The following is a 15,692-nucleotide window of genomic DNA, read 5'->3' on the forward strand; positions in this document are numbered from 1 at the left end:
CTTTGTTCAAAGCAGTGGTGATTTCATCTTAAGTAAAAGAAAGAGAGAAAGAAAGAAAGAAAGAAAGAAAGAAAGAAAGAAAGAAAGAAAAAGAAAGGAAGGAAGGAAGGAAGGAAGGAAGGAAGGAAGGAAGAAAGAAAGAAAGAAAGAAAGAAAGAAAGAAAGAAAGAAAGAAAGGAAGGAAGGAAGAGAGAGAGAGAGAGAGAGAGAAAGAAAGAAAGAGAGAAAGAAAGAAAGAAAGAAAGAAAGAAAGAAAGAAAGAAAGAAAGAAAGAAAGAAAAAGGAAGGAAGGAAGGAAGGAAGGAAGGAAGGAAGGAAGAAAAAGAAGTTATAAGGTACACAAATGAAAGCAACTCCAGCTGGCTCTCCAGCACTATCGGGGACTGAAATACTGTATACATTTTCATTTGTGCATTCTTATCATACCAAAGGTACATTCTATCAACATGTTTTATGACTGTTGATGTTGACTTTGATTAGCTGGCTGAAGTAGTGTTTGTCAGATTTCAGCGCCACAAAATTATTCTAGTTTCTCCCTTTTCCATGTTATACTCTTTGGAAGGAAGTTGCTGTGCACACTCCACATTTAAAGAGTGAGGATTTAGGGGCGCCTGGGTCACTCAGTCGGTTGAGCATCTGACTTCGGCTCAGGTCATGATCTCACAGCTTGTGAGTTTGAGCCCCGCATTGGTCTCTGTGCTGACAGCTCAGAACCTGGACTCTGCTTCAGATTCGGTTTCTCCCTCTCTCTCTCTGCCCCTCTCTCACTTGCTCTGTCTCTCTCTCTAAAAAATAAATAAAAACATTAAAAAATTAAAAAAAAAGAGTGAGGATTTATAATCCCTCTCTTTGAGAACAGAGAATCTGCATAATTTATTTAGATTTGTCTCTTCTCTCCTATTTATTAATTTAGTTGAAATTTATATCAGCATGGATTCACAGATATTCACTTTGTACTCTGGGTTATAATCTAATATTATTTCATGTATTTTTTTCCTCAAAATGTTCCAGCTTTGGCCATTGGAAGCTCTTTCAGTTGGGTTCTGTGTCCCTTTGACATAATCAATGTGCTTTTCTTTGTTTGAGCACTTGTATATTTTCTGATACTGTAAGATTCTTCAGGTTCATCTCATATATTGCCTAGAATCAGTCATTTCTCCAGGGAGGGCTGGTTCTTTTTACTAGTACGTGGTATTAGAAACCAAGATCTGGGTCTTGAGTGTGCTCATTGCTACTGTGGTATTACTTCTTTTAGGTCCTCTCAGCAGACAGCAAAAAAGAAATAAATCTGTGTATTATTTCCACATGTAACCACATATACATCTATTTTAAGTTAAACATGAGATCTTACCAATATCTCCAGCTTTAAGCCATAGCCACATGAATTATTCTACCCTCCTATTCTTATTTTTTCTGCAAATTCCCACTCCAACAGTGAGAAACCTGGCTCCCACCATCCACCATGCATTAGCTGTTCAATTCCAGTATACATGCATAGAAGTATCAGAATTGTTACTCTTTCCCTCAAAGGAAACAACTTTAGCAACCAAAATACAATGAGCAGGCACAGTTCCTTTGGCCTTCAGTATTGCAAAATCCACTAATTTCTGGTTACTTAGGTCAGCATTCCCCACCCACCGCCACCTTCTTCATTGAGATTTTTTCATACATTTACAATACAGATAGATATTCTTGACACACTGTATAGTTTTGCCTGTGATACCCTAAGCTTCTAAATGATTTTTTATATTTGCATACATTAAGGTAAACTATTTGTGCAGTAAAATTCTGCATTTTTCAAAATACATAGTGTCATGTATGATACATTAGAGTATCACAAAGAATAGTTTTGCCGACATAAAAATCCCCTGTACTTCGCCTATTTAACTCTCCCCTGAATCCTGAAACCCTGGAAACCACTGGGTTTTTTTTAATTTTTTTTTTTTTTACTGTTTCCATAGTTTTGCCTTTTTCTAGAATGACATTTAATTGGAATTATATAATATGTAGCCTTTTCAGACTGGGTTCTTTCATGTACAAATGTGTACTCAATATTCCTAAACATGTTTTTTTGGCTTGATAGCTCATTTCTTTTAATTGTTGAAAAATATTCCATTCTATGCATACACCACAGCTTGTACATTAATTCACCTATTGAAGGACACCTTAGTTGTGCCCAGTTTGGGGCAATTATGTAAAAACCTACTATAAATATTCACACGCACATTTTTTGTTGGCTATAAGTTTTCAACTCAAGTACATCAGTACCTAAGAGCACAAATGATAACCCATATGATAACAGTATGTTCAGCTTTGTAACACACTGTCAAAGTGTCTTTCAAAGTGGATGTGCCATTTTGTATTTCCACCAACAAGAAATGAGAGTTCCTGTTGCTCCACATCCTCATCAGCATTTGGTATTTTCAGTGTTTCAGTTTTTAGCTATTCTAATAGATGTATAGTGATATCTCGTTATTGCTTAAATTTGTAATGGCCTAATGACATGTCATATTGAATATCTTTTCTTATGTATGTGTGACACTTCACCTTTTGTGATGTTTCTGTTCTGATCTTTGGCCCATATTTAGTTGGGTTGTTTTCTTATTGTTGAGTTTTAAGACTTCTTTGTATATTTTGGATATGAGTCTTGTATCAGATATATGTTTTGAAAATATTTTCTCCACATCTGTGGCTTGCCTTTTCATTCTCTTAACACTATCTTTTTCAGAAGTTTTTAATTTTAATAAATTCTAAATCATCAACTTTTCTTTCACAACTATGAAAGAAAACATGTCTTCCTGGAAAATGTCATGTAGGCAATTTAACAGTATAACACAGAAATGTTTCATGTCTGAGATAGCCGTCTTCTGAGTAAGTGATGCAAACAAACAATACATATTGTTTAAGAATCTCATGTTAAACTGCGTTATTGTGCCTCTGAAGGGACAAACAGGGGTCTGGGAAACTATGGCCCTAGAAAATTTCTGGTTTTTCTTGTGTAATATAATTACTTTTGTCCTTAAAGTTATTACTAAAGCTTTACATTGTATAAGATTCCTGATTTATATGAATCTGGTTTGAGTAATTCTTTGTATTATTTTACTTTCTAATTAGAACTTAAATTACTGTTGTGGTCTTAAATATCTTTGTATTCTCTATGGCAAATTTGATCAGATTTGAACAAATGTCTGCAATTACCTTATATGTATGAGAAATTTCACATATTCATTTAATTTTCCATAAGCCTATGAGATATGTATTATTATCACTATTTTACTGGTGATTTAATTAAGGCTCAGAGGTTAAAAAACTTTTCCAAGCTTATGTAAGTATCAGGGACCAAATAACCCAGATATGTTACTTTGAGGCCATGCTATTTTATCATTCTACTCATAACTTCTTTGGATTTGGGTCTGGGCAACTGGTGAGGTTCTCAATACCTAAATTTAGTGTGTTTATACTGACTACCAATTGGAAACATATGAACCTGTTATTTAATAAATTTAGTAAGTAAAATGATTGGATAGCTTCAGAGACATGTATTTACCACTGATATCTCAGCTCCCTTAGAAAACTTGTGAATTGGTGAAAGAATGTGGCATCCCAATTTATGTCTCCTTAGCATATTCATTATTTTAGCTGATTTTTTTTTAGTTTTTAATAAACTAAAGACATCAGAGAAGTTCTGAAAACTGCGTAAAAATTACCCTTTTGTAAGACACACATTTCAATTGGAAATCTCCATTTCTAAGTGTGTCTCCTTCTCTGTACCAGGAAGAAGAGGAAAACCAAATCCAGAAAATTTTATCAATGAAGAAAGCACAGACATAAATCTGCTTAACAACCATACTCTTGTTTACCATGCCTTTTTGATAGACTTATGTAATAACTGGTTTTACCAACCCCCACGGTCTTCTTTTGTTTTTAGCTGGAGATGTTATTTAAGATGGTGGCTTGGGCATTTGGGGGAGTTACTCAATTTTCCCGGGTATCTCCCATGTACACTGGAGGTATACCTGTTATTAAACTTCTGTTTGTTTTCCTTCTGTTAATTTGTCTTTTATTACAGAGGGTGTCCTTGGCCAAGAACCCAGAAGGATGGTGGAAAAATTATTTTCCTTCCTAATATTAGCACTTATAATTGGATAAATGGTGGGCTATAAAGATCACTGCCAGAAGAGTTAAAGTTTATTGAGTACTCTGTATTTTTTTTGTCTTTTTGTTTCTTCTTCTATCTTGTTTCCTGTTTTCATTTGCCTTGTCCTCTACTTGGAAAAATAAAGGGTAGTAATCATGACCCTGATGTTTAAATCATGAGAACTGGCAATTAATATGGAAAAAATATTACCTATTTGTATTGAAAATATACAGACTGCTTTTCCCCCTCCTGCAAGAATTTAATTAATCCTCTCCCTCACAAGAAGTTATAACTCACATTCCAAGCTAATTAAATCTGGAGAACATAATGCCTTGTTACAATACAACTTATCATTTATATATAACTTACCCTAAGCTGGAACTATGATATTATTCCTTTTACCAATTATATTGTATTTCTTAGGATGGGACCACCCAGAGCAATCTGATTGGTCCTCACAAACATGAAAGGGTAGTCAGGAATTGGTGGTGAGGTGTGTGTTAACAACAGGGTACATGCATCTTACATAATTCTAAAAGAGTTCTAACTCTCTAGCTCATGTCTCAAATTGTGAAATTGACTGCCAATATGTCTGTAGCTATCAGAGATGTTGACTCCAAAGAGCAAAAATCTATTCCTATCACAGTAAAGGCATTAAAATTAGGAACAGAAAGCCAAGAATATAGGGCTATAGGGACATTTGTGGCTTTGTGGTTATCTAGCATTTTATTCTACCTCTTTGGGGGAGGACTCTTCTTCCCATAAGACACAGTCAGGTGGGTCTATTAACCAAGTTGCCAAGCACATTTCTGTTGAAAAAGTAGACACATTGCCCAAACAAGACCAACCAGACCCTCCTTCTTAGAATTTGAATCTTGGCAGACAAAGCAGACTTAAAATATTAAGAAATGATTTACACTAGCAATGCTCTTGAGATGAGTGAAGTGGTCATGAAACTGAGTCTATGTTATTTTATGAACTTGATTCTTCAACTTTTCTGATTTCTGTGACACCTCCAAGTCTGTCTGACAAATTCATTTTTGCCTTTAGGTGGGTTTGTTTTGCTCTCTACAAAAAAACCCCAAACCAAACAAAAACAAAAAACAAAAACAAAACCCTAATTGCTACAAGACCTAGTTGTATGTTACTGACTGTGAAATTCAGCAAGTCACTTAGAATCTATAAACTTCAGCCTTTCACCTGACAAACGTGAATATATGTGTCCTTTAAGTCTCACAGAATCCGGACAGTAAAGGAGATTGTAAGTTGTCTGTGTTTTGCAAATAATATTCTACATGAAATTAAAAGATCTAAGAATAATACGTTCTATGTGTTCTGCTTTTGCAAAGTAAAAACATGAAGAAAATAACATTTGTGTATAAACCATATTGCATATCACATACATATATGTATTTCTATCTATCTATCTAGTCATCTATCCATCTATCTTTATTAGTTAGGATAAAGAGAAAAATAAGTGGAAGCCCAAAGGCAAAGCAATGAGACTCCCAGTGATGGTTAAGGGAATGTCAAAGGGATGAGTGGAAGATATGAGGATAATTCCTAACACCAAAATTGTGTCTTCATTGCTATCGTTCTAATTCATCTGGATGAATGTGGAAATTAGAATACAGTCCCATGATATTTACTCTGGTTGATATGTTGTAATACAAAGAGATTGTAAGGGTAAATATTTAAAAATAAAATAGGACAAGACTGCAATAATGCCCCTAATAAGGGATTAGATTATGACCAGTGTTTACTGTAGATATTTTTGTCATCAGATTATCAAATGCATGCTATTACCACTCATGTTGTGGGTTTGGCATTTAAGAGAATAATAGACTTCTGTTTAGAAATCATGTTTGTCATTAAAATCCTAACAAGTGACAGCTGTAATAATCTATAGCCTATACATTCCAAACACAAGGTAAGTCAAGAATTTTGCCACCAGAGCAATGATCTAATTAGGACCTGTGTTCCTGGGCTGCCAGTAAATTTATGCTACTCTATTAGGGGATTTACCTTGAATATTCTTGGAAGAGAATACTGCTGTTACCCAGATGACTGGTGAACTTTCTAATAGTGATGAGGAAACTAACATTTGTGTCACCTCTTCTGGGTGTTGGAGAGTTTGCACTTTGTATTTACAAGCTTTACCCGACTGCCCCCTCACAATACCCCTGTGAAGTTCATATAATTAAGACTATTTTTCTGCAAAAACTGCACTATAACACCATGTGGGAGCCTCTCTATCACAAGCATAGAACTGCAAACTGCATTTCAGCACTAACTTTTGATAGATGTTGATCTGCAGTGTGACAAAACACACATTCTCTGAAGCGAGGCCAGTTACGCTTCTCCTTCTCAGACCTTCTCCCATCATGGTCACTGTGAAATATATCTGACTGATACTAGGGCCAAGATAAATGGGAAAAGTTTGCTCATTAGCTATAGGAAAGTATGAGATGACAATAATGATTCCATTTTAATATATAGGGACAAATACATTCTTCATAAGTAAAGAAATGTAACTGTTCCATCATATCTCTATGGTATTAATTACAAACCTGTTGAGACAGTGAGGATATTGATAATGGAACTTAGAAATTGTAAAGTACAATGCATATAAAATTTATAAAACTTAAAAAAACATATTTATCATGTCCTGGGTGCTGTGAAGGGACTGTAAATACGATGATTAACAAGACGCATTCCCTATGCTCAAAAAACTTGTATAGTATCATTGTAGTTGCTATTGTTGTGTGTACTATTAGTTATATTTCCAATACTTTCGCTTTAATCCTCTATGTTATTAGATATAAAGTCAAAATTATACATCACAGTGTTTATTTTCTTTTCTTCACTTTGGCCTTTGACTACTTCAATCACATTTATGCAGATGCGACCCAAATTCAAATCTCACCCTCTCTCGTGAGCTCAAGTCCTGTGTTTACAAAGAACATGCTCAACCTCTAAATAACCTGCTGATTCCTCAAACACAATCTACCTCAAATGGAGTCATATAATTCCCTTCCCTCCAAATGACAGTCACTCAACCATGAAAATATACATTCAATTTGGGTCCTTGTCGTCACCTAAATCAATCGTCAAGTCTAATGAGTTGGTATTCTTTCCATATGTCCTTTCTGGCCTCCCTCATCCAGGATTCCATCACATCAACCTATTTTATATTTCGCAGTGTCCTTATATTCTTTCCAGCTATGGTTCTAATCGTATCAACTATGCTTAAAAATATTGGCACTCCACAAAACATACTCAAATTCCTCAGTCTACTGTTGAATGCTTTCTGTCATCCAGCACCAACTTCTCATCTGGTTTATCTTCCACAGTTCTTAATGTCCAGACCTCACAGGAAACTTATTTGTAGAATATTCCAGCACATTTCTTCTTAATCTGCTTAGGTCCTTCTTATTCCACTTAGGTCCTTCCACTCTCCACACACTTGGCAGCCCCTACTCACCCATCCAGGATAATCTCAAAATGTGTTCATTACTTCCTTTAAGCATTTCTGATTCTTTGCAGGTCAAAGAGCAGTTCTTTCTCATCTTTAATTCTAGTACCTTTTGCTATATTGTACTTATGGGTTATAAAATTAAAGGTATGTGCTTACATATCACATCTCTCCTAGCAGATGTAAACTCAAAGAAAAAATATGTCTGATTTATATATATATATATATATATATATATATATATATGTGTGTGTGTGTGTGTGTGTACATATATATATGTATACGTATACACATATATATGTATATACGTATACATATATATACATATTTCAATATCATAGATAAGGAAAAGTATATAAATCACAAGTGTACACATGGATAAGTAAATATTCACAAAGCTAGCACACCCATGTAGCTAACATCAAGATCAAGAAATAAATTAGTAGAATACCAGAAGTCACCTCATATTCCCATTCAGACTCTACCCTTAGCCTCAAGGAAATCTAAAATCCTGATTTATATCAATATAGCCTAATTTTAAACTTTGTATCAACAGGATCAAATGAATGTACTATTTTGTATCTGTTTTTTTTTGGGGGGTGAGGAGCTCAAGTTTATATTTATGAGATTCATCCATGTTATTTCATGTCCTTGTAATTTATACAGTCTCATTACTGTATTGTTTCATTGCATAAATGTATCCCACTTTGTTTATCCATCTGTCTGTAGATGTACAATTGGCAAGTTTCCACTTGTGGGATATTACAAATAGTGGTCCCTTCTTGGGTCTTCAGTTGCACATATATAATGCACGTATATAGTGCATTTCTATTGGCTAGATAGTGTCTGATGTGTTTTTGTATTCTTCACAGCATCTAATTCAGTGCTCTGCTTGGAAAAAATGAACAAATGAATAAATATATATGCTATGTCCTTTCTCTTAAAATGATTTTAAATTGCCCATGGCCCATGCATTTTTGCATCCTGATGCATCAATGCTGTGTTCAGAATACACATATAACAAAAATTGGAGGTATAGATAGATAGATAGATAGATAGATAGATAAATTTAATACTTGAAGGTGTATGTCATGAGGTAAGATCTTTTATTACCTAGAATTTGTCAAATTCTCAAGGAATATGTTTCTAAATTGTACCTGTACCCAAGAGAGAGCTAAGTATGAATGAGGTTTTTAGGGAGTGGCAGAACCTGGCTTATCACATTTTATGAGAATGCACAAGAGAGGGATTGGGTATGAAGTTAGTTCTTATTAAGGTTCTGAAAAAGAGTATGAATAAAAACAATGCAATCAGCATTCATAATCAGATAAGCCTTTAGAGTTATATATTAATTAATAAAATAGAGAAACCTCTTATATAAGCATTTATTTACTATCTTAAATGTCTAAACAGGTGAGTCAAATTGTTTTAGTTTTATTCCTTCATTAACAGAGAAAATTACATACTTATGGCTATAAAAACACCTTGCTTAAAGAGTGAGGATCCTTCAAGTAGCAGAGTGAACATATATTATTATTTTTTTTATTTTTTAATGTTTATTTTTGAGAGAGAGGGGGAGAGAGAGAGAGAGAGAGAGAGAGAGAGAGAGAGAGCATGAGCAGGGGAAGGTCAGAGAGAGAGGGAGACACAGAAGCCGAAGCAGGTTCCAGGCTCTGAGCTGTCAGCACAGAGCCCAATGTGGGCCTCACACTCATGAACTGTGAGATCATGACCTGAGCTGAAGTAAGACACTTATCCAACTGAACCACCCAGGCGCCCCATATATCATTAATATAATGTGTTTTCTCTATGTTTCTCCCTCTGTCTCCCTTCCTCCCTTCTCCTTCCTCTCCTATGTCTCTCTCTATTTCTTTCCCTCTTTCCCTTCCTTTCTTCTTTTCTCCCTCTTTCCCTCTTCCTCTTTTTCCTCTGTTAGTTGGGTCTCCCTAGAAGTAGCTCTGACACATGAATGGCATGCAAGGATGTCTCTGAGAATTAAAAGGAAGAGTGATAGCAGAATGGAGAAGAGACACATGGAAGAAAAAGCAGCTCAATAACACAATGAGTGACCAGAGCTCAATCCAGTGGGCAAATTGGGAAATGATGCAAAACAACTCATATATAACCCAACCAAGGGGTAAGGGAGGTGGGGTATTTATATACGAACCTGAGAGACACTGATAAACATTTTCACAGGGAAAGCTAATTCTCTGGCACTTCTAGCCTTCCACACACATATGCATCATGGACTTTAGAGGTTCCAGAAAATGGCCTCAGCACAGATACAGATACTAGCAGCTGGAAGTCAGCCGAGCCCCACTAAAATAGCAGGTCTGAAGGAATATAAACAAAATGCTGACAGTAATTATTCTTTCATTCTTACTCTAGTCCTTATTTTCTTTGCCTCATTCCCTTATGCCTCTTTCATTTTTTCTGATACCACAGCCACCATAAAAGTCTTTAAATTCACCTTAATATATCCAGGAGCATTTAAAAAATAAAGCGAAACTGAAGAAATCAAGACAATTGGAAAAATAAAAGTTAAAAAAAAAGCAGATGGACCCAAGGTGGTATTATTATTCAAAATACTTTCCATTCAAGGGATGAGCCACAGATTCACAGGAACACTAGCCACCAATACCATCGGTAAACATGATAATCTAGAGCAGAATTAAACAATCCAGTTTTCCAGGAAAAGCACTTTTTATTAATACCAAGATCATGGAAAATTTCTACATCAAGCCCTCGATAAAGGGAGCACTATGCAATGTGGTAAACAATGTCATTTTCAAACTCCCTAGAGAAATAGAAGGTTCAAAAAGCTAGAAGGAAATCGAACTTGAGGCCTTCAGAGAAAAACAAGCCTGAAAGGAATCATGTCCCTTTTGAAAACTATTCTCCAGCCTCAAATTATGAAAAACAATACCTTCAGGAAATAGTTGTCACAACCAGGGATTTCTAATGGCATCATGGCAAAGTTGATAATTGACCTGAAGATGCTTCAAGAAACCACTGACCATCTCAATGACACATTGACCTTTGAATAGCCTCTAGAGAAGGGTTAGGGCAGTCAGTCCAAGAATTGAGGGAAACAAAATACAGGAATCAAAATCATTGCTGCTGTCATCATGTTGTCCAAGCATGACAGCTTCAGGGCCTGCCACCACTCTGGGCTTCAGGGACACCAAGAAAAAAAGGGCTGGCAGCAGTCCACCCCAAATGGAGTCACACAATGCTTCCAGCAATTAAGCCTGGTAGTCACAGTTTGATTACACCAACAGTATACACTGGGCCTATCCGTTCATCACCATTGTATAGGCACTGTCACCCATCTGTGTCACCCTGGCCCTGCAATCTTTAGAGCTGCTACCATCAAGATGTTCTATATTTCCATGAATCTAACCGGCTGCACTCTATGCTTACCTTTCTAAACTTTTCACTCTCTTATCTTAAAACATGACTCTATAAGATATAAACTCATTTTCATCTTTAAACTCTTCCTTATCTCTTTCCTTACTTCCTTGCTTTAATGAAAGCTTTGCTTTTTCCTACAGATAGAATTTCCCATGATGGCTATGTATTATAAATTTGAGGAGACAGTTTTCCTGTCCATTAAGCCATGATATTCACAGAGTGTTACTCCCCTGTATCAGTCAGGATAGGCTATAATAAGCCACAGTAACAAAGAAATTCTGAAATGGCATAGTGTGACACACTCATTCCTCACTCAAAACACAGTCTGATGAGAAGGTCAAAGTACTTCCCTCAAATCATCTGTTTCTTTGTGTTGTTCCACCCTTTTCTGACATTAAGATCATCTTGGCATCATTCAGCCAACAAATAGAGATAAAACTGAGGGAATACATGCTATATATTTACTCATCCCAGTCAGAATGCGACATGTTATTTCTGCTTACATTCCAATAGCCATACTCAAGAATATGGCACCAACCTAAATGAAAAAGCGGCTCTCAAATATAGACTCCTAGAGTTCCCAAGAAGAGAAAATAATACTGGTCAGTATCTGTGACAACTCAATATTCTGGTCAACAAATATCTATTTTTATCCTTTTTCCAATACATAGAATACACTCTTTATTCCTAAAACAGACTGGCTAAATTACCATCTTGCCACTGTTTCCACCTCAAAATCAGATTCTCCAGGTGATTTCCACTCCTCTACATCAAGTCCACATGTGGCTCCTTTCCATAAAGATAAAATATATGTCTCACTTCAATATACAGTGATGATATGCACATCAGACACTTCCATATAAAAAGAAAGAGGTAAGGAGGAGACGCAGCTGGCATTGTCTTCTTTACATGACTCTTACAGCTGTTTCTCACTAGGCATAACGGCAACTCTTAAGGAAAAACTGATTGTGTCAGTCACAGAAGAAGAGTCAACCGTCCCAAACAATAAGAGTACTGTAGTGGGTGTTGGACAAGTTGGCAGGGCATGTGCCATCAGCATTCTGGGAAAGTCCCTGGCTGGATGATTTGGAAGTGAACTTACCCTGGTGGATGTTTTGGAAGATAAACACAAAGGAGAAATGATGGATCTGCAACATAGGAGCTTAATTCTTTAGACATCTAAAGTTGATAATTTTGTGACAGATAAAGATTACTCCATGACTGCCAATTCTAAGATTGTGGTGGTAACTGCAGGAGTCTGCCAGCAGGAGGGAGACAGTGGCTCAACCTGGTGCAGAGGAATGTTAATGTCTTCAAATGCATTATTCCTCAGATAGTCAAGTGCAGTCCTGATTATATCATAATGGTGGTTTCCAACCCAGTGGATATTCTCACATACATTACATGGAAGCTAAGTGGACTACCCAAGCTAAGTGATTGGAAGTGGGTGTAATATGAATTTTGCTATATTTCACTATCTTATGGCTGAAAAACTTGGCATTCATCCCAGCAGCTGCCATGGATGCATTTTGAGAGAACAAGGCAACTCAAGTGTGGCTACGTGGAGCAGAGTGAATGTGGCAGGTGTTTCTCTCCAGGAACTGAACCCAGAAATGGGAACAGACAATGACAGTGAAAATTAGAAGGAAGTACATAAGATGGTGTTTGAAAGTGCATACGAAGTCATCAAACTAAAAGGATATACCAACTGGACTACTGGATTAAGTATGGCTGATCTCGTTGAATGTTGAAAAATCAATCCAGGATTCATCCAGTGTCAACGATGGTGAAGGGAACGTATGGCACTGAGAATGAAATATTCCTGAGCCTTCCATGTATACTAAAAGTTCAGGGGTTAGCCAGTGTTATCAACCAGAAGCTGAAGGATGATGAGGTTACTCAGCTCAAGAAAAGTGCGGATATCTTGTGGGACATCCAGAAAGACCTAAAAGACCTGTGACTTCTGGCTTCTTGGCTGTAGAAATTTAAAACTACAATGTGATTAACCATGAGCCTTTCTTCAGTTTTTCATCCATATACTTTGATCAGTTTGCTTATATCTTCCTAAATATGTGAATCTGGGCTCACAGAATTGAAGTCCATGCTTAGTGCTTACAAATGAGCACTGAACAAATAAAATTAACTATCATAGTGTGCTTCTGAAAGAAAGGGAAAGAAAGAAAGAAAGAAAGAAAGAAAGAAAGAAAGAAAGAAAGAAAGAAAGAAGGAAAGGAAGGAAGGAAGGAAGGAAGGAAGGAAGGAAGGAAGGAAGGAAGGAAGGAAGGAAGAGGTAGGGAGACAAGGGGAAACCCATAGCAGTCATGGGTCCATAGTAATTTTGAAATTTAGGAGAGCAGACAATGGAAATTGTCCTTGTTTGAGAGGTAGTGGAGATTCCATGAACTGGGTCTATTTTTTAGAAAGATCTATTTTGGTCATAGCTCTTCATGACTTCAAGCTCTTCTCTTGGGGAGTATTCTCCTTCCCATTACCATACTTGGCCACATCTTACATAAGGATTAATGTGACCTCCTTGAGGCAATGAAATGCAGACTTAAAGGCTGCCTCTTGATTATGAGAAATTAGGAGACTAGAAGTTGTTTTAATAGCTTGAACAGCATTAGAGATTTTCAGTCTGGTCTTGAAGTTTCTCTGGCAATATATTTCCAAAAAAAAACTTGTTAGGCTTGGGTTTTGTCCTTTTCTAGTCCATCCATGGTCTAACAGCCATATCCAAAGTTCTTTCTAGATAAAATACTTGAGCTGTGAATTTCCCTATGTTTAATTACTATTACCTTGGTCTCTTGAAATAAATATAAATACAGATCATATAATCTGTCTCATCCTCACCCTGAAACATTCTGATATAATGACAAGCTGAATTAGGTGTTGACACTCAATAAAAAAATCCCGTTTCTTACTATTTGGAGTCAGAAAGAAGTTTTTTTGACCCTACCAGTTCTCCAGTTTTTTTACTCCATCTATTCCACTTCATTTTTTCAAAAAACTAGCCAAATTTTCATTATGTCCTCCCTTTTTTATAACACTTTGCCAAATGTCATCCATAACAGCCCACTCACATGAATTACATGATTTTTTTCAAATTTCATCCACTAGACTTAGCACGTCAGTTAGGTGAATGATCCGCCTCCGAAATGTTACCAAAAGTGACAATCTTCCAAATGTTTTCTCCCAGCATAACATGAGGTACCTTCTTCCAATATCATGTCTTCCCTGTTTGCTTTCTACCACTAAGCCAGAGCCATACATTTGTGAAGACTTTTTTGTGGTATCGATTCACTTCTGCTTAAGATCAAAGATACCAGCTGCTGAACAAGTATTCACACTCTCAGTGACTTAATATAAGTTTAGTTCTCTCTCCTGCCATGTTCAATGGTGAGAGTTAAGATTTCCTGGCAGCTTCACTTAGTTCACTGAGTCACTAAGTGGTGACTCAGATCCTATTGTCTTCTATTACAGAATCCTGTTTCCATCCACAAAACTGGGAAGAGAGATGAAGGGTCAAAGAGTTTTCAGTGTTTTGAGAATTCAGACCTAGGAAGAGTCTATATAATATCTGCTCACATTCACTTGATCACAACTAATCTTATGACTCCTAACTAAAGGCAAAGAAAATTGGGAAATCTAGTTTCTCCATGCCTAGGAAAAGGACATAAAATTGATGACAGATTCAGCCAGTGTCTGTTACAATCCAACCTTCTGGTCAATAAATATCTGTCTCAATATTCCTTTCACACATAAGAAATTCTCACTCAAGTACCCAGTCTCCATTCAGCCATTGCCTCTGGCTAAATGGAATCAAGGAATCTGGCTTTCTGGAATCAGTGCATGAGGTCCAGCCATCTCTGTCATCTTCAGATGTGGTTTATGATGATCCTATAAACTTTGGACTAAAAGGATAAGTTATCTTCTCCCCACCCACATACACACCACATCTGGAAGTGAAACAGGGATAGGATGTCAGCAAAAAATACTCCCATTTACAAAGGTGAAGAATGAAAAAGTCACCACTCTTACCACTCTTACAATTCTGCATTGTTGCTGGGCATACATAGTAAAAATCTCTACCCTAGGGTTTATGATTCTTGCTCTCAGGACACACTTCTTGCCCATTGGTCTCCATGGGCTTCAGGCTCCTCCCTTTGGGAGTCTTTTTATTCTTTTTTTAGAAAAAATTTAATGTTTATTTACTTTTCAGAGAGAGAGAGACAGAGACAGAGACAGAGACAGAGAGTGTGAGCAGGGGAGGGACGGGGAGGGGGGGCACACAGAATCAGAAGCAGGCTCCATGATATGAGCTGTAAGAACAGAACCCAATGTGGGGCTCAAACCAAGAACCATGAGATCATGAGCTGATCCAAAGTTGGACGCTTAATCTACTTAGCCACCCAGGTGCCCCAGGAGGCTTTTTATTCTTAATCACACCACTGCCCTGTCCAACAAATCAGTTTGAACATTTATTTTCTGAAAAGTGACTCGAAAATCAGTCTGTTTCTTTCTTTTGGTCTTTATGTTTTAGAGTTTAAGTTAATTCTGAAAACGTTCAACTGACCTATGGAGAAAAGAAATCAAAGGGAAGATACACTGGCTACTTAATCATCTCATTAAAAGACTGAAAACATCATTTCTTTTTGTCTACCGATG

At 36.6% G+C, this 15,692-nt stretch overlaps 1 pseudogene; it reads left to right on the forward strand.

Moving 5' to 3' along the window:
* Nucleotides 1-4,726: 4,726 nt before the first annotated feature.
* LOC102949884 lies at nucleotides 4,727-12,987 on the forward strand (annotated as a pseudogene).
* Nucleotides 12,988-15,692: the final 2,705 nt, after the last annotated feature.

The sequence above is a fragment of the Panthera tigris genome, chromosome D1 (assembly GCF_018350195.1).
Source record: "Panthera tigris isolate Pti1 chromosome D1, P.tigris_Pti1_mat1.1, whole genome shotgun sequence".
Classification (NCBI taxonomy): Eukaryota; Metazoa; Chordata; class Mammalia; order Carnivora; family Felidae; genus Panthera; species Panthera tigris.